Source organism: Tursiops truncatus, chromosome 16 (genome assembly GCF_011762595.2).
Source record: "Tursiops truncatus isolate mTurTru1 chromosome 16, mTurTru1.mat.Y, whole genome shotgun sequence".
In the NCBI taxonomy this organism is placed as follows: domain Eukaryota; kingdom Metazoa; phylum Chordata; class Mammalia; order Artiodactyla; family Delphinidae; genus Tursiops; species Tursiops truncatus.
In genome coordinates this window covers 69,056,021-69,074,971 of record NC_047049.1, presented here as the reverse complement: position 1 = coordinate 69,074,971, position 18,951 = coordinate 69,056,021, and positions in this window count along the sequence as shown.

Sequence of the window (18,951 nt, the reverse complement as noted above, 5' to 3'; positions counted from 1 at the left end):
GGAGTAAAGCCACACCCATCATTTACATATTGCCTACGGCTGCTCTCCTGATAAAACAGCAGACTTGAGTAGTTACAACAGAGCAGTTGGCCCACAAAGACTAAAATATTTACTTCTGGCCCTTTACAGGAAAAGTTTGCTGACCTCTGAATAGAGCACATGTCCTCTCAGATACTAAACATCATTTCAAATGCAAGACATCCCAAGCTAAGATTTTCATCTAAGCATTTGCTTTCATGCAGGGGTCCCCAACCCCTGGTCCACAGACCAGTACCCGTCCATGGCCTGTTAGGAACTGAGCCGCACAGCAGGAGGTGAGCCAGCGAAGCTTCATCTTTGGCTCCCCATCGCTCACATTACTGCCTGAACAATCCCCCAACCCTGGCTGTGGAAAAATTGTCTTCCACGAAACCGGTCCCTGGTGCCAGAAAGGTTGGGGACCGCTGCTTTCATGCACACCTGTGTGCACACCTTTCCCTTCTCAACTTCACCATCCGTTCAGGTCCCTATCATCAACGCTCCCATCTTCTGAACCCAGTTAATTAATCAAAGCCTACCATCTTCTTTTCCTTTAAAAACTCTCACAGCCTTTCCACTCCTCTCCCACTGTTATCCTTGATGCCAGTTAGTCCCCCTGCCTCTGACGTACTCTGCAGTCCATCCTCTACACCACTGCCTGAGCCATTGTCCTAAAATGCCATTTTAACAGTATTACAGCCCAGCTCAAAGAGTCTAAGGTGACTCCCACTTGCCATCTACACCGAGTCTCAATTTACTCTGCCTGGCTTTTAAAACAGCCCACAGTCTGGCTCCACAGTACCTGTGAAACTTCAAGCCCCACCTTTTCCCCTTCTCCACTGAGCACTCTGGTCTGGCCCATCTCTGCTAGCATCACCTTGCTAAATCCCACCTCTGTTCTACACTCCCACCAAGCCTCTGCTCTGGATTGAATTGAGTCCCCCAAAATTCATCCATTGAAGTCTGGACCCCCAATACCTTATATGACCTTATTAGAAACAGATGTAATTAGTTAGGAGGAGATCACACTGGAGAAGGGTGGGCCTTATAAGTACTTTTATAAAAAGGGGCAAATTTGGAACCAGAGACACAGGGAAAAAAACACCATGTGAAGATGAAGGCATAGATGCATCTACAAGCCAAGGGACACCAGAAGTGGCCAGAAAACCACTAGAAGCAAAGAGAGAGGTGTGGAACAGGTTCTCGCTCAAAGCCCTCAGCAGGAATCACATCCGCCAACAACCTGGTCTTGGACTTCCGGACTCCAGGACTGTGGAACAATAAATTTCTATTGCTTAAGCCACCCAGTCTCTGCCACTTTGTTAGGGCAGCCATAGCAAACTAATACAGGCTCCTCCCTGCCTGAGGCTCAGAAGGTTTTCTGGAAGAAAATGATTCTGAAGGCCCTGTGATGTGTGGCCGCACAGCGAGAGAAGCGAAGACAGCTGCGGACGGCAGGTCTCGATCAGTGAGCCCGGCTCACCTGGCTGGGTCCGCCCCTCCAGAAGGAAGCCCAGCCCCCTTCCTCACCAGCCTGCAAGGAGGCTCTCCAGACTTCACCTCACTCCCGCTGGGTCAGTGGGAGAGCAGGGGTGAGGAAAGCCCAGATGAAGTTTTGCAGCCCAGGGATCTGCCTGCGCTGAGTTGCTTTGGAATGTCTACTCTCCCTGTCCCTTTCTTTCCTCACTGAAGACTTAAGCCACAGCTTTTGTAAAGAGCAAGCTCGGAGCCAAGCAAATCCACTTCAGGAGTGCAGCGGCCACCCTCCCCCTGCTTCTGTCCTGGAAGTCTGGACATCTAACTGGAGAGTCCGCAGTCCTTGAACGGAGGCCGCCTGAGAGAGGCTGCCAAGACCCAAGCAATGTCCAGGAACCTCAGGCAGGCTAAACTGGGACGTATCAACTCATTAAGGAGACTTCTTGCAGGGAACGTGGCCCAGGGGATGGGTGAGAGGCCAGGTGGAGCCCTGCAGCTCTGTTATGCTCTGACACGCAAGCCCATGTGGCTCTGGCTGGTTGTCGGTGAGAAAATGAAATCCCCTCCAAGTCCCTTGACTCCAGGAGGCCAAAGCCCAAGCCAGCCCTTCAGCCATCAAGTCATCACAGACTGTGTGTCTCAGAGACTATTACCCTCTTCCCTGCAGACATTTGGTAAGCGCAAATGGCTTGGTAAACTTATCTCAAGTGATGTAGGGTGAACAGTGATCAGATTTTTTTTGTCCCAGAGAAAAAAGAAACACACATGGAAGTGAGGATTAGGTGGAGGGAGAAGGAGGGCCACCCTCGCAGGTGTGCAGTGTGTGCTCAGACCCCAGCAGTTGGTTCAGTGCTCTGTTCCTGCCGCTTTCAGTTCTTCATAATGATTGAACAAGAGACCTTGCATTTTCGTATTGCTCTGAATTCTAAAAATGATGTAAGCAGCTCTGGGGAGAAGCCTGTGTGTGTTTGTGTGTATGTGTGTGTGTGTGTGTGCACGCACACATGTGAGTGTGTTGCTGTGTGTGTGCACATGCCTGCCTACATGCACACCTGTGTATGTGTGTGTGTTTAGCCAGGGGGAGGCAGTTGATGGTGAGTGATGAGTAGAGCAGGAATGGTCCAATTTGAAACCTAGGAATAGACAATAATAAGTACCATCAGTTCTTGTTTTTTGCAGTCTTGTGTTCAATAAAGTTGCCGCCAACACTGAATTAGTGAATACTGAGCCATTGCTCTTAGGGGTTAGGTTTCTGTGAGCCTCTGATCACAACATTTTCTTCTACTTATCAATATACAACCTACTTTTTTTAAAATTTTTTAAAAATTAAAGTTTATTTTTTCATGGACCATTTTTAAAGCCTTTATTGAATTTGTTACAATACTGCTTCTGTTTTATGTTTTGGGTTTTGGCCCCGAGGCATGTGGGATCTTAGCTCCATGACCAGGGATCGAACCCACACCCCCTGCATTGGAAGGCGAAGTCTTAACCATTGGACCGCCAGGGAAGTCCCTACAACCTACTTTTATAGGTTTGTTTGAAGACACCTTATTTAATATATGTTGTTGATTCATTAACATCAAACTCACAGCCAACAGCACTGAAACTCAAGGCTGAACAAAGCTTATAGGCACATAAAGGCACATGACAGCTTTTTTGCACTTAGGAACACTTGTCTAGTGAGCACCTTAGCACGATGCTTGGGGACATTTTTACACAGTGAAATCATCCACCAAAAAGCACCAAAATGTGAAAACATGGCACTTAACACACTGTGAAAAGGACACTTGTTTACAGCATGAGAGGAAACAGGAAGGCAGAGCACCACCTTGTTTGACCTCAGCTGGGCACATGCCTGTCCAGTGACTCGAATTTTTCACCACCCTGCACAGGTCCACGAAAGCCTGCGAAAATGCCCCAACTTTTGGTCTGGAGTTACAAATAAATTTTAATGAGTAGGAAAATTTGCAAATTCACAATCCACAAATAAGGAAGACCGAATGTACAGTATATTCAACTAGGGTGAGGAGCCTATGATGCAGTTTTTGCTCCATCACTGCTGTGTGACATCCAGCAAGTTACTTATCCTCCCCGTTGGCTTCCTCCTCTCCATCTGCTGAATTGCTGTTCAACCTTCAAGACACATGAACCACCACTTCCTCCATGAGGATTTTCCAGTGACCTCAGTTGAAAATGAATTGTTTCTTTTTTTCCCTCCCCGAGTCACCTCTCTTTCATGGACACCTGCCACCTGTCAGTCACTGTGCCTCAGATGGTGGCCGTGTTGCTGGAGCACAGGGAAGCGTTATCCTGCTCTCACTGTGTTGCTTGTTTCTTGCTCTTCACCTTCTTTGGTTCCATTGCCTGCTACTTCTTGGCCATCGTGGCCTATGACAGCTGTGTGGCTGTGTGCCAACCACTGTTTTATGTCACCATTGTGACACAGAAGGTTCTTTTGGTTTTGTGACGGGCTTACGTTGATGGTGTCTTCGGTGCCTTGGTGATGAATTGTTTCCTTCTCCCAAGTATTCGTCATCATTTTGCCTGTTCTGCCACTGTGATGCTGATGTAATTGTGCCTCATTACAATTCATTGTTGATCTTCTGTCATTCCAATAAGTAGGTCCTAAAATCTGTCAGGACATGGACTACATCTTATTCGCCTTTACATCCACAACGGTGCTGAGCCCATTTTGTCTTAGCGCAGGTGATGAATAGGAATTTATTAACTTGAAATGGGAACAATAAGTCTGGCCTTATCTATCATCACTATTTTTTTATTGCGGTAAAATGCACATAGCATAAAATTTACCATTAGTGACGTTTATTACATTTACACTGCTGTGCAACATCACGGAATATTTCATCACTACAAAAAGAAACTCTGTCCCCATCAAGTAGTCACTCCCCATTCTCCCCTTCCTTTAAGTCCTGGCAAGCACTTAATCTGTTTTCTCTCTCTATGGGTTTGCCTCTTCTGGGCATTTTGTATAAATTGAATCATATAATATGTGGCCTTGGTATCTGGCTTCTTTCACTTAACATGATGTTTTGGGGTTCATCCATGTTGTAGCATATATCAATTTTTCATTTCTTTTTATGGCTGCATATTATTCCATTGTGTGAATATACCACATTTTGTTTATTTCATTCATCAGTTGATGGGCATTTGGGTTGCTTCTACCTTTTGTCTTTTTTGAACAGTCTGCCATAATATTTTAATAATAAGACTCAATATAGAAGCGTTAGTGATAATTAATATTTTTGTTACATAGATGGACTGCCTATTTACTTGTGCCCACCCCCATCCCCACTAGACTGTAAGGTCCTGAGGGCAGGGACTTTGCCTTGTTCCCTGTGGGTTCCCCAGGCCCTTGGCTAATTCTGGCACAGAGTATATACTCAATAAATCTGTTGACAGATGAATGATTTTCACTTAGAGGATTGACTGCCCAGTCACAATAGATACAAGACAAAGCAAAAATTACTCTTGTAAAATCAGAATGTTAGATCTTGAAGAAGGGAGCATCTGCTCCAAGACTGTCATTTAATATTCTTGGCACCATCACCTTCTAGCTGTGTGACCTTGGATGAGTTTCTTAAAGTATCTGTTAATCAGATTCCTTACCTATAAAATAGAGGCAGTAACATGACCTACCTCATAAAGTTGTTTTGATGTTTAAATGACTTAATACAGCTTCAGGGCTGATTATTAGGAATGAGAAATTAAGATCAAAAAGGGTGGGCAAAATACTCAAGATTACACAGCAGCTTAGAGGCAGAGCTGGGACCAGAACCCACAGCTTAGCTTCCCCTTCTCCCCGTGTCATTTGAAGGCTACTCAGAACCAGATGGGGAACAGACCTTTCCTCTGTAATGAGATCAGTACTTCTTCTGCAGTCACATTCTCTGGGGCAGAGCTCTCCTTCCTCAGACAGGTGGCCTTCAAGTTCTGGGTTTTGTGCCTCCTTCCACATTCCAGTCTAACCTCGTGTCTGCCTCAGGAAGGAGAAAGATTCTGAGTGTCCACCACTCAAAACAATTTTCCCTGAAGTATGTTCCTCAGAATATTCACTTCTATCTAGGGTAATATCTAGGTTGGAAAAAAAAGAAGATTCCTTAGCCAAATACATTTAAGAAATAGGACATCTCTTGGAAAGAAACAATGCAGGGCTTCCCTGGTGGCACAGTGGTTAAGAATCCGCCTGCCAATGCAGGGCACACAGGTTCAATCCCTGGTCCGGGAAGATCCCACAAGCCATGGAGCAACTAAGCCCATGTGCCACAACTACTGAGCCTGCGCTCTAGAGCCTGTGAGCCACAACTGCTGAGCCCGTGCGCCTAGAGCTCGTGCTCCACAACAAGAGAAGCCACCTCAAAGAGAAGCCCATGCACCGCAAAGAAGAGTAGGCCTTGCTCGCCGCAACTAGAGAAAGCCTGCACGCAGCAACAGACCCAACGCAGCCAAAAATAAAAATAAATTCTAAAGAGACGATGCAAATTAGTATATAAAGGCTACTAAGAAGTTTTCATCTAGATACCTGCTTGCCCAGCAGTTCCAGAGTGTAATGAGATACGAAATCTTTTCTCAGCACAATAACCGTATTTGGAATGTCATGAAACACATTTTGGAAAACGCTGGCCTCAATTGTTACCCTTGGCATCAAATGGAAGGGTCATATCTTCATTCAAGCTCTATGAGACAGCAGGTTTTGTCTAGTTTTTTTCACTGCTCAGACAGTACCTGGCACACACTAGAGATTAAACGGTTATTTGTTGAAGAAATGAATATATGTTTATGGAAATAACAACTTGGAAGTTGTGATCGAAGCACCATCCATTGGTAGAAGAAGCCAACACATCAGCTGCTGGGTCTTCAGTCTAGTTGTCTCCAAAGAAAAAGTCCCCATGGAGCAGGCCCTGCCACAAGAAGAAGGCTCCCATCCACCTAGTACTGGTCTCTTGCCTTCCAGGGTGGCGAGTCCCTGTCAAAGTAGACCAAGAATGCGCCCTGGGCCACCGCCACCTGGTTCACTGGACTCCCTGCCCCTCGTACCAGGGGTGCTGGTCTTCGTGACTTCCACACAAAATTCTGGCTCCCTTACAGACGTGACCTGAGTAAGTAGGCTCTACCTGCACCCTCAGCCAAAAACGAACTCCCCCCACCCCCCAACCCCTAGCCAGCCCCTCTGGGCTCATCAGGCAGCAGCTGAGAGCACTAGGGAAAGGAAGGCTGCTTCAACTTTTCCTGGCAAAGCGGCCTTCCTTTGCAGAACATTTAGCTCAGCTAAGTGGAGACACCTGGTGTTTGTTGTTGCAACTTCAAGAACAATACATCAAAGATTCCAGGCAGAAAGTCAGGCTCCTCATAAAAATTGCATAGTCACAAAGACACTTTGAGGAGAGGAAATGCAGATGGTAGCCCATCTCACCCCTGTGAGACTTTCTTCCCTCTCAAATTTTCTACCATGTGGGTAGTTTTTCTCCACATTCTTGCCTTTAAAACTTGGAGCAAAACACAATGGCAAGGCACCCACAATTTGTGAGGAGCCCGGAAGGAGAAGTACTCTTTCCCGATTGCTTCATTTTGTCAGGTTTTAAATCGGAGTGCTAACTTTTGTGCAGTAACTGTTTGGTAATACTTAATAAGTAGCTGGTGTAGCACAGTTCCAAAAAGAGATTTTTTTAAGCCTATAACAAGGCCAAAGGAATATTAAAGTTCCGCTACGGAAGAAATATGGCCGCTGCCAAGAGCTGATTAGTCATAAAATCCACAGCATTATCATCATCCATCATTGCCTTTCTTTTCATGACTGAACTAAAAAGAGAGACATCAAAGTTTTCAAAATAAGGTTATAAAAATGCTGTATGCAAGATGAGGCCTCCAAATATTTTGATAGAACCTGAACAAAAAAATATATATATATAGAAAAATCATTGAAACAAATCACAAAACATATGTTATGTTTTGCTCTAAAAACCATGAAGTTTATCCAGAACCCTATTATGGTAACTGCTTAGCTTTTCATGCATTCCTAAATTACCATGTAATCTAAAACCTTGTTTTCAGCTGCCCTATATTGGAAAGTCCCTTAAAATAATCAGGATGATTACAGGCTGGTATTCAGAAAGAAACTTGCTTGTATTATAGTAAATGAAAGTGTTATTTATCAGGCAGTCTCCTTTAAAAAAAAAAAAAAAAAAATCTACCTCAGAAACACAATGTATTCAGGAAATACCTAAACCAAGGATTGCATTTTGGGCTCTCTACATTTTCAAACACATGGATAGTTGGTGTAAAAATATGTTCTTTTCCTGCAGGGACTTGACTGTAATTAGTGTATGCCAAAACTCTCTCACAGAGATTTCATTGTCTTATCTACTTACATCATCTTAATGCGATTTTATTTTACTTTGTCAAAGTCATATTAATGTAAATGTGTTCTTGATAGCAAACAGAGTTCTTCTTTATGCAAAACAGGATTCAGCTGACTCTAATAAAACAGCTTGCAGTCTATTAGGCTATAACAGTAATGTGCTTATTTTGTTTCTCAAATCAAGACTGTGTCAGAAAGCTATAGACAGAGATTTGTCTTGTTTTTCACAATAATTGCTAGGGTGGGGTTACATTATGATCTTTAAATGAATAGTATCGCTTAGAACAAACACTTCATATATCTTTTATCTTCCCTTGCATACAGTTCTGAGTTTTCTTTGAAAATGCTGTGCTACTTTTCCACATAAGTCATCAGAATGTTTCCAAAGAATTTTAACTGCCAGATTAATTATATCTTGCAAACAAAGATAGATTGCTTACATTCTTTATTCAGAATTCCTGCCAGTATGGAGCAACTGGCAACAAATTAATTTCTTTTGCAACCATGCAAAATGTTTTGCTATGAAAAGCTCTGGAAGGTAAATGGATCCTTCAAAAAAAAAAAATCAGATTGCTCCTTCTGAAAGGCTAATCTGTAAGCAAGAACAGAGGATTAAATGAACTTGACTGCTCCCCCCACCCCCTTTTTTTTTAGCATCTATGTTATAGCCTTCCCTTAATGTCTTCAGTTAATTAAGTATTGCGGTGACCTGGTGGCAATTTTTGAAATCCAGGGAATTTTTCCCCCTTTAAATTCCGCCTCCCCCACAGAGCAGAATATAATCTGTTTCCAGTCAGTCTGTTTATGTCAGCTGTGTCTCTACTACAAGCCTCTAAAATGTTTTAATAAATTTATCAACCAAAAAATATTACAAACATTTCATTTCCTTTGATTCAGGCACACATACACACCAAAAAAAAAAAAAGTCTCTGCCTTCATTGCAAATTCTTGCTGGTATGAATCATTCTAAGTAATATTTGCTTTAACTTTCGTGTGGTTCTACAAACAACCTTTATATGGCTGGACTTCAAAGCTAGGAGAAATAAAGGTTAGAAATGTGATAGGAGTAATCTATTATTAGGCATGAAACATTAAACCGCTTTTAGCTATAAGTCTTAAAACCTGAATAATCTAGGTTTTTAATGTAGTGCATATTTATTGTGCTTTCACTTACACAGGCATTTATCACAGAGGAGTGTTTGGAAGAGAAATATTTTCCATTGCACTTTGTGCCACAATTTGGTTTAATTTTTCCTAATATTTAATTTAGAAAAACGGTAATATTATAACAGGGTTCTCATGTTTCCTGGCCAAAATGCTTGGTGCCCCTCACAGAGTAAAATTAATCTGTTACCAGCCTGCTGACCTGCAAGTCAGGTTTCAGTAAAGTAGGCACTGAGCAGGGAGGGCAGAGGAAGGGGGTGAGTTAGGGTGCGTAGGGAGATAAGATCTCTTTCTCTGACTTGGAGGAAAAAAAAAAAAATGCTTAGAGGAATGTCTCAACCCACCCATGCCATCAAATGACAGAAAATAAGCTGAACGTGTATTTGAGCCGAGGAGTGTTTGAAAACATTTATTAGCTCCATCCATAACGACATCCACTGCAGGAATGTTAATTGTTAAAATCTGTACTGCAGTGATTTCTTTAAGCAGGGGGGCTGCATGAGTGGAAATTCAGCTCCTTGTTTCTCTTTTTTCTCCACATATATTTGCACTTAAAAAAAAAAAAACAACTGATGTTATGAAATAAGTCAGATGTCAGATGGAGAGCTTTGTAGCACAAGGGAATGCAAAACAGTGTTAAGGATATATGCAAAAGCAGGAACAAAAAACCAACATTGGTAACATTTTGTTCTTGATTAAATTTGTGCTCCTAATACAGTAGATTAAAAATAAGTCCCACTGTTAAACACATTAGTGTTCAGTCACTGCTGACGCGCCAGGAAAGCAGCTATCACTCTGGACCTGGCCTGACTCTCTCTGTAGCCTTGAGGGGACAGAGGAAATCTGACCCCCTGGGAAACCTGAGCCCCCAAGTCCATCAATGACCCTGCATTTTGGAGATTCCTCATTTTCATCTACTGATTATATCCCAGAACTGTCTTAACATCTTCTCACACTGTGTCAAAACTGGCGTCTGTCAGCAAAGCTGAAAGACAATATTGGCTTAACAAGATGGAGAAAAAAATTGCTAATAGCCAGCCACCATCAAGGCACTCTTTGAAGAAAATTAAAGTTGTTGTCTATTGGACAGTTATTTGTGAAACTTGTGTCCTTTAAGAAGATTGGTGGTGTAAGCCCCTGGTCCCACTCCCCAGGCATTTTATGAGCCAAAGTGGGACTAAAGAGGGGATCATATCCCAAAATACCTGAACTGGAAGACACTCCAGCCGTCATAACCAACTCTGTTCTGGTGTGGACGATGCCAGCAAAGTTAAAGACAACATCACAACAGGAGACCTGAGCTAGCTGGATGCAGAACCCAAGCTTTGGTTTCCCTAACCCTGTCCATCGTGCGATACCACACTGCTCATTCAGTTTGTTCAAAAAAGAGACTGAAATTAAACCCATGGGTAAGAGAAATAATAACATTTCTTCAGGTGATTGTAGTAATGGGTCTTCACCTAATCTGTGTGTTATCACACTTGTATGACTTCTTTGAATACGTGTGTTTTTGTTTTAACAAAAATACCAACTCTTCAATTCTAACTCCCTCCACCCCCTCCCCGCCCCCACCATGAATCCTCCCCTCCCAGCTTGCCCTGCTCCCTGTCATGTGCACGTTTTTATGGTCTTTGGTCAATCTGGTTTAATAGGTTACCTGTTGCTGACACTCTCACTTCACGTGGAAGTGGAGCTGTCTGCTGTGACTTGCTTTCTGGAAGTAGAAGGGTATGAGGCTGTGACATTTGTAAATCTAGGAAGTAATAGCTCCCCCAAAGCAATGCAGAGAACTGCAGATATTGCCAGGAAAGGAGAATGGTTAATTGAAACTATTTGGGGCATGCAGTATTGAACAAGGGGGGATGGCTTCTGAGCAACACATACCTCAACGCGGCTTGCCAACGACCCGCACGCTTTTAATTTGCTGTACAAATTTAGTTTACAATAAAGTGTAAACATCAAACACCGGTCGTGGAGCGCATTAAACATTAACTAACTGAGACCTTAAAGACTTGAGTAGAACATTAAAATTAAAGGAGAAAGATAGGCCAGGCAACTCTGGGAAATTAGGTTAAGACTCTAAAAGAGAATGTTTGTTGGCTGGGTAAAAATAAAGGAAAAACTATTTTAAGATTGGTAACCATTTGTCTCCGTAGACAGGCTATTTCCCCCCCTGAGATTATATTTTTTAAATCAAGCAAATTTACCAAGGCAATTTGATTTTCTGATTGTTCTCCAGGATGCAATGTATTACCACCCAAATGAGCCCTGAAGGGCGGGGGTGGGGCATTTCCATTGCTGTTCCCAGACCTATGATCCTTAGATGGAACTGTGCCTTTTATCCATTTTGTGTGTTTGTGTATATTCCATTTTGCTTAGCCTGAGGCTCAACCCCATAAAGGTTCAATAAATTTTTGTTGGGCCACAAAATGAAAATGCCCTCTAAGGAGATAAGGATGGCTCCCAGGTTTACCCATTCAGATTTGTCGGGTAAAGCTTACTAAAACCCAGCATGAGTGTGGACGTACTCCCTTCTCAACAAGAGCAATAAGCCCTTCCTTTGAAACAGTAAGATTCAGGGAAAGGAAAATAATACCGTATTCAAGTACTTGTTCTCTAAGTATCCTTTGCCCCAGGGGGGTTCACAAAGTAAATTCCTGCAAGGTAAGAATGTTTTCTCTCAGGAGAAAGTTTGGTACGTTGCTTTTCTTTTTAATATCTACTAAGTGTCTAGGATATCGTAGGTGACAGCTCTCAATAATCCCATGTAAGTTATGGGGAGGCTGAGTGGTAAAAATGAGTTAAACCACTACTAGACCAAGAGTTAACTCCTAAGACAATTTAAATGTGGCTGCCTATCTTTAAAACATCCAGTCATGATAGAACGAACACAAGAACCCTTAGAAGCCCTGTCTTCTTTTGGGTTGCCTCAAAAGTAGACCCTGAGACAAGGATTTGAATGCAAGAAGCTGATTTGGGAGGCAAAAGAAACACCAAATAGGGAGAAGGAAAACAAGACAGGATGGGGAGGCCAGCTGATGCGAGATGTATTAACACGGCAGCTACAAGTCGGCACCTGGAGTTTAATCTCCATGGAAAAAACTCTGGGAGTTCTGCCAGTGTAGAACACCCATCTCAGAATTATCCCACCAGAGAGATGGAGCTGGGGTATTTATACACCATCTGCCATCAGTCTTTGGATGAGGTTGTTCCTGAGAGGCATTAATTCTAGGGCACTTGCAGCTGACTACGTAGGCAGGCAAAGCAGGTTTTGGTGGCCAAAGGAAGCTCTCAAGCAAAAAAAAAAATGCAGAAGCTGGGAATTGGAAAGCAGGCCGACATGCTCTAATGTCATCAGAGTGAGGGACTATGGACAGGACCCTAAGAGGCCCTTTGGTGGAGTGTCTAAATATTCAGCAATAACGTCTGAGAAGTTTAACTGCAGTTCTTTGTTGTGTCCAGTATAGTGGCTATCATCATAGGGGCTTAATTAGTATTTGTTGAATGAAGAAAGGAAGGACAGAGTAAGACATCAGTTAGTGAATTTTTTTTAAAGCTCCACATATATGGTTTTTGCACTATTTAACACTGAAGAGTTTAAACTTTTCTTTGGAAGCTATACAATATGGGCTCAGGCTTGGTATCAGACAGACAAAAGTTTAAATATCACTTCTATCACTTTCTAATTGTAAAAGCTTGAGCAAATTACTTCTCTGAGTCTCCATTGCTCCATTTATAAAATGCCTATTTCATAGTATTAAATGATATAAAACTGGAGAAGTAAGTGATAGAAGGCTGGGTACAGTAATTGACACATGGTAAGTACTCAGTGCTACTATAATGAGTCAGTTCTCTGACTGCAAATCCCACTTGTGCCACCAACTATTCATAGACCTTCAAGCAAGTCATTTAGCCTCCCTGGTGCAGCACTTCCCCATCTTGAAAGTGGAGACACAAATTTCCTGCTGCTCATTCCCCAGAGAGTGAGGTCCTAAGAGGATATCATAAGAGGACTGTCTTACTTACTGAGCCCTTTACTGTTTACACAGCCTTTTTATGTATGTCATCTCATTTCTGAGCAGGAAAGGATTTTGAAATTACAAATCATCCTTCTAGTTCAGGGGAGTGCCTCTCCATTTCTCCAAATGCCCCCAAATCTGATTTATGTTTGGATTAGGTTGTAGATTATGAAATGGTCTGGAGACTTATAGGAGCTACACGTAGAGGAAATGGGGTTTGACTCATCAGTGCTTGGCCGAGCAGTCAGGGTGGGCATGAGAGTGTCCAGCAGAGACATGCCCAAGTGCATCTTGTAGACTCATGTTCAGGGTGGCGTGTTTATAAAGATTCTAGATGAACCAAGAGTAGAATTTATCCTGGAACCGTTGAACCAATGAAGTCATGTAGCCAGGGATCAGAGTGGGCCTGTCTAGAAGGAGCAGGCAAGGTGAGTCTCCTGCACACCACACCAGGAGACAGGTGCCTAAAACTTAGTCTGGGGATGACTCCGTCAGCATGTCTGAGCACTAATTATGTGCCAGGGATGATAGCAGATACAAAGATGAGTGCCCTTTTATTATCCCTGCTTCACAGTTGATGAAACTGAGACTTTGATATTTGCCCATGTTATGGAAAACTGTAGCCCGGGTCTCCTGGTGCCAAAGAGAGGGTTTTAAACCGCTGTATAAAACTGACTTTCTGTGACATCATAATATTTTGATACCATTCAAAATATAACTATAATAGAGAAAAGCAAAATAAAATCCAATTGGTAATATGTATTTTTTAACTTTTAGTATCCTGAGGAGAAATATTTTACAACAAAGCATTGACAGTCACTGGACTGAGCATCTGAATCATGAACATACTTTACAAGAGAAGACCAGGTCATGACTACCACTCTCCACTGCTCTCTTACCTTGTGGTATTGCTAAGCCTTCCACAAGAATTCGGCCAAATCAACAAGAATAAGTTTAAGTAGTTAGTCCTATTTGTGATTAGTTCCCTTCATTGCATCTCAGTGAGCTCACCTGAAGAGAATCTAAGAATAAAATAATGATTGCTAGCATACTGTTCATTTACTGAGCACTTACTCTGTGCCAGGCACTGGGCTAAATGCCTCATCTAGGTCATATCCTCTATTCCTCAGCATCCTTCTAGGTTATGTGCCGTTAGCTTCCCCTTTTACGGATGTGAAAACTGAAGCTCAGAGAGGTTGAAGAGCTTTTCCAAGGTCAAGTGAAACCTAGTAAGTGGAAGAACGATTCAAATCCTGACTGCCTGATTCTAGGACTGATACATTCACCCCCAGTGCTGTGCTATCTCTAGAGTCTTGGATCCTGGTGATGAAAAAGTATCCATTTTCATTTAGACATTCTCTATTACATAGGACAGATATGGGCTTTTAAGTATTGTAAACAACTTTTTTTTCTAAATGTACTTGAGCAAACTTAGTTCCTGGGAATTCTTGAGAACAGAGTTTAAGTTCCAAAACAAGACATATCTTCCCCAAATGAGCCTGTCATGATGTAATTGTATTTAAAAAGTAGGATATACAATTGCATACAATATATGATCCCAATTTCATAAATATTTTTTAAAACTTTTAGTAAATACATGTTTATAATACTTTCAGAAAACATTGTATTTTATACACAAGGTTATAATCCTGAACTGTTACTTAACCTTACTTTAGGAGTATACAATCTCTATGATATTCAACATGGGAAAAAATTCTAAGAAGGAATACATTAAAAGCCAAAATGTGGTCTCTATTTTTTCTTATCTAAAAACAAATGTTACATGTATTATCAGGAAAAAATGAACATTAATATTTGCTCATTTCACCATGTATCAGGGACGAGACTGGGTTTTTTACATCTATTACGTCTCAACTAATACCTACCACAAGCTTGTGTGTACCTTTCGTTTTGTCCATTTTGTTAATAAGGAAGCAAGTTTCAGAGAAATTAAGTGGCTGTTCCACAGTTATTCAGCTGAAAAGTGGCAGAAGTATGATTTCAACACTTTCTTGCTCCGGGCTGAGAGCTCTTTGTGACACAGTGCAACCCATCGTACAAATTATTTATTTGGCATCCATACATGTCTCTGTGACACAATCGTTTCCCGAGATATTAATTTATGGTATGTTCCTGATTTTCCAGGGGACTAGAAGAAGAAAGGTATTTTCCCCTCCCTAAATCAAAACTGTGGAGCCTTCCCACAATGGGCGACATTCCTAGGGCAGAGGTATCTGTAAGTGGGGAAGACCTGGGCTTGCAGGAGGAGGGAAGAGGTGCTGGGATCCAGAGAGGCTGTCCACCAGGTCCCCAACCCAGATGTTATGCCCAAACGTCTTGCTGCCTCAGCTTAGCACATGGTAAGTGAGGTTGCCCGTCTTTGAAATAAGGAATCCTAGGATGACTCAGAGTATAACTTGAAAACCTCCAACCTAAAGAATTAAATTATTGAACTTTCTCCTTATTTGTGAGGTCAGGGCTCAGACTTAGCAGTAAGCAGTTTACTCAAACATGGCACAAATCCCGCTTCACCAAGGTCTCTGAGGCATTAAACTCATTGACACCATGCCAGGGAATTCACCCTGTTGTCAGGGACAGGACAAGATGCAAAATGCCGTAAGTGTTCCAGCAGTCCACTCCTTGCATTTCTTTCAAAAACTTCTCCTGGGGTGATAGGGCTGCCAGGGGAATGGCAGGAGTTGACTACAGACCAAAAAGGTTCCATTTCATGGAACCTGTGGGCATGTAGGGCCCCTACCCCATTTTAACAGAAGCCGTCTTTCAGTTCTCTCAGCTACCCTTCTTGCTGTGTCCTTTAGCACGGGTTCCACTTCAATCACCAGCAGTAAATAGAAAAGGCATGAAAGCCCCCCCCCCCCACCAAAAAAAGTCGTCTTTTCATTTTAAGCGTCGAGATTTCATTGCTTTGTGCTGTGGCTAATATCAGACCACAAAGTGGCAGGGCAGTTCCCCAAGCCCATTCTGCTTCCAAGCTCATTAAACTTTGGAATGGGGTTTGTCCTTTGTGTGTGCATGTGTTTTAAAGCTGTTTTATGACACATTGTCAGGAACTCAGGTATCGGGCCTCTTTAACTCCAGCTTTCAGCAGCTGCCTTTGCACTTCCCTTTCACATAATTAAACACCCTATGGTACTTAACAGAGTAATAAGTAGCACATCAATAAAGCAATAAATAATTGTATTCAGAAAAACTTCAGAGCCATCATCCATTAAGCAGCAGCTGTGAGCAATAGTTTTGATTAATCAATAAGGTTATAGAATAGGAAAGCAAAAGTCGGTTGAGGCCGGGAAAGCATCAGCCAGACTTCGCAGCCAAGGAGGACTCTTTATCTCTGCGGCAACTTGCAGGGAGAGTATCAGTTGGCAGCACTAGGCCAGAGAGGAACTGCAGCCGCAGGGAGCCCCACTTCCAGAAACTAGTTTAAAATGCTAGTTAAAAACAAAGAAGCGGGACAATTCGGCTCTAGGGCCGGAGGGCTGCCTACTGAGAATATGGAGTGACGGCCCCATAAAAGCAAAATGTTTCAACTTCAGAAAACAAATACTGAGCTGAGCTGAGAAGCCAGGAGGAGGATGGTGAGGGGCCTGCGACGCCATCCGTGTGTGCACAGTACACTTCTCAGTGTCCAGGGGACGAGGCCACTCGGCCTCCTGCCAAGAGGGAGACCCTGTAGGAGTGTTGTTATTGGACCATGGCTCCGAGGGCCGTGGCCGAGAAGGGGCGGAGGAGATTATGTGGATGACGGTACTTATAGTCCTGAGAATCACCTGCGGGGTCTTGTTTTGTAATCGCCTGCCTGCGTCCTATGCCTGCACAGAGGAATCTGCATTTCTGAAGGTGAGGCTCAGGTACCTGTATTTTTAACATACCCCCCAGGTGGCTGCCGATGTGGAGACCCCTGCGGACCTGGTGGGCTAGGCTAGCCTTGCCACGTGGGCCACGGGGCTGCTGAGGCCCTGAGCTCGCGATGTGAAACAGCTCTCTGGCATTCTAGTTTTGTAGCTAAGCCACGAGCTTATTCCTTTGCAACCATAGTCTCTAGACGGCAAATGGGCCCGAGGTGCACAAAGTCTCGGAGGCTTCTGGCCAGGCCTCTGGGATGTAACATGTGCCCCCAGAGAGTCTGATGAAACTAGCCTAGTATCCGTCACATTAGAAGTGTTCTTCCATGCCACAAAATGCAGAGGACCTACTGTGTGCCAGGCACTGTTGTAAACGCTGAGGATTCTTCAGGGATGAAAAGGAACGAAATTCCCTGCTCTCTGGGAGCTTTGTCCTAGTGGCGCCTCAGAGATTTTCCAGGTGTCTCAGTGCATGCGAGGGTGAGGACTGAGACAGGGGAGCCTTGCACACCCCAGCTCTCTTTTAACAGCACAGCCATGCTATTATTATAGAAATGTTAAAGCACATGTGAAAGTGGAGACAGTAGTATAATGAACCCCCATATACCTCTCACCTTGCTTCAACAATTGTCAGTTCATGGCCAGTTTTCTTTCATACTCACTTTCACCCTCATCGCCCAGATAATTTTGAAGCAAATCCCAGACAACATATCATTTCATGGGTAAATATTGTCAGCGGGTATCTCTAAGATGCAGATAGTCTTTTTAAAAAATAACAACATACCATGATCCTACCTAAAAAGCTACCATTAATTTTGTAATATCATTAAATTTACAGTCAGTGTTGGCATTCCCCCAACTGTCTCATATTAAGTGTATTCATTCAAATCAGGATCAAAATAAGGTCCATATATTGAAATTAGTTGATATGTCGCTTCAGTGTCTTTTGCTCTAAAGCATCATTTCCTTTCTCCCTCTCCCTCTTCATCTCCTTTTGGTCTTGAAATTTGCTGCAGTGACCATGGCTTTTATTCTATACAGTCTGGATTTTGCTGATTGCATTCCCCACGGTATCATTTTACATGTTCCTCCTCTGTCCCCTGTGTTTCCTGTAATGTGGTCATTATAGTGAGAGTTTTGTTCAGAGTTAGTTTTGATTTTTTTGGCAAGAGTATTTCAGAGGTTTATCGGGAGGTGTTTAATATCTGGTTGATATTGAGCTCTTTGTGATGTTAGCGGCCATGCATGGTCATTGCCTCGATCACTATTTCATTAGGGGTTCATGAAAGATTTGTGAACCGCTAAGAGAATTCATCAGAATCATTGCGTTAGATTCCTTATTCAGTTGGTAATATTCTAATCTTGATAACTTTGTCAGCTGAACCCTTCTCATCAGTTTTCTGGTTACCCTGAGGTACAGGAGAGGCAGGATGAATGATTGATTTCTTTATCAGTTTTCAAAATTAGTTGGTTTCTTTGCACCAATCAAAACTTTTTTTTTTAACAAAAACTAGATCCTTACTCTATCTACAATTTCCCCTTCTTTGCCTTTAATATTTATTTATTTATTTATTTATTTTTGGCTGTGTTGGGTCTTCGTTTCTGTGCGAGGGCTTTCTCTAGTTGTGGCGAGCGGGGGCTGCTCTTCATCGCGGTGCGCGGGCCTCTCACTGTTGCGGCCTCTCGTTGTGGAGCACGGGCTGCAGACGCGCAGGCTCAGTAGTTGTGGCGAGCGGGCCTAGTTGCTCCACGTCATGTGGGAGCTTCCCAGACCAGGGCTTGAACCCGTGTCCCCTGCATTGACAGGCAGATTCTCAACCACTGCGCCACTAGGGAAGCCCCCCAATCAAAACTTTTTTTTTTTTTTTTTGCGGTACGCGGGCCTCTCACTGTTGTGGGCTCTCCCGTTGCAGAGCACAGGCTCCGGACGCGCAGGCCCAGCGGCCACGGCTCACGGGCCCAGCCGCTCCGCGGCATGTGGGATCTTCCCGGACCGGGGCACGAACCCGCATCCCCTGCACCAGCAGGCGGACTC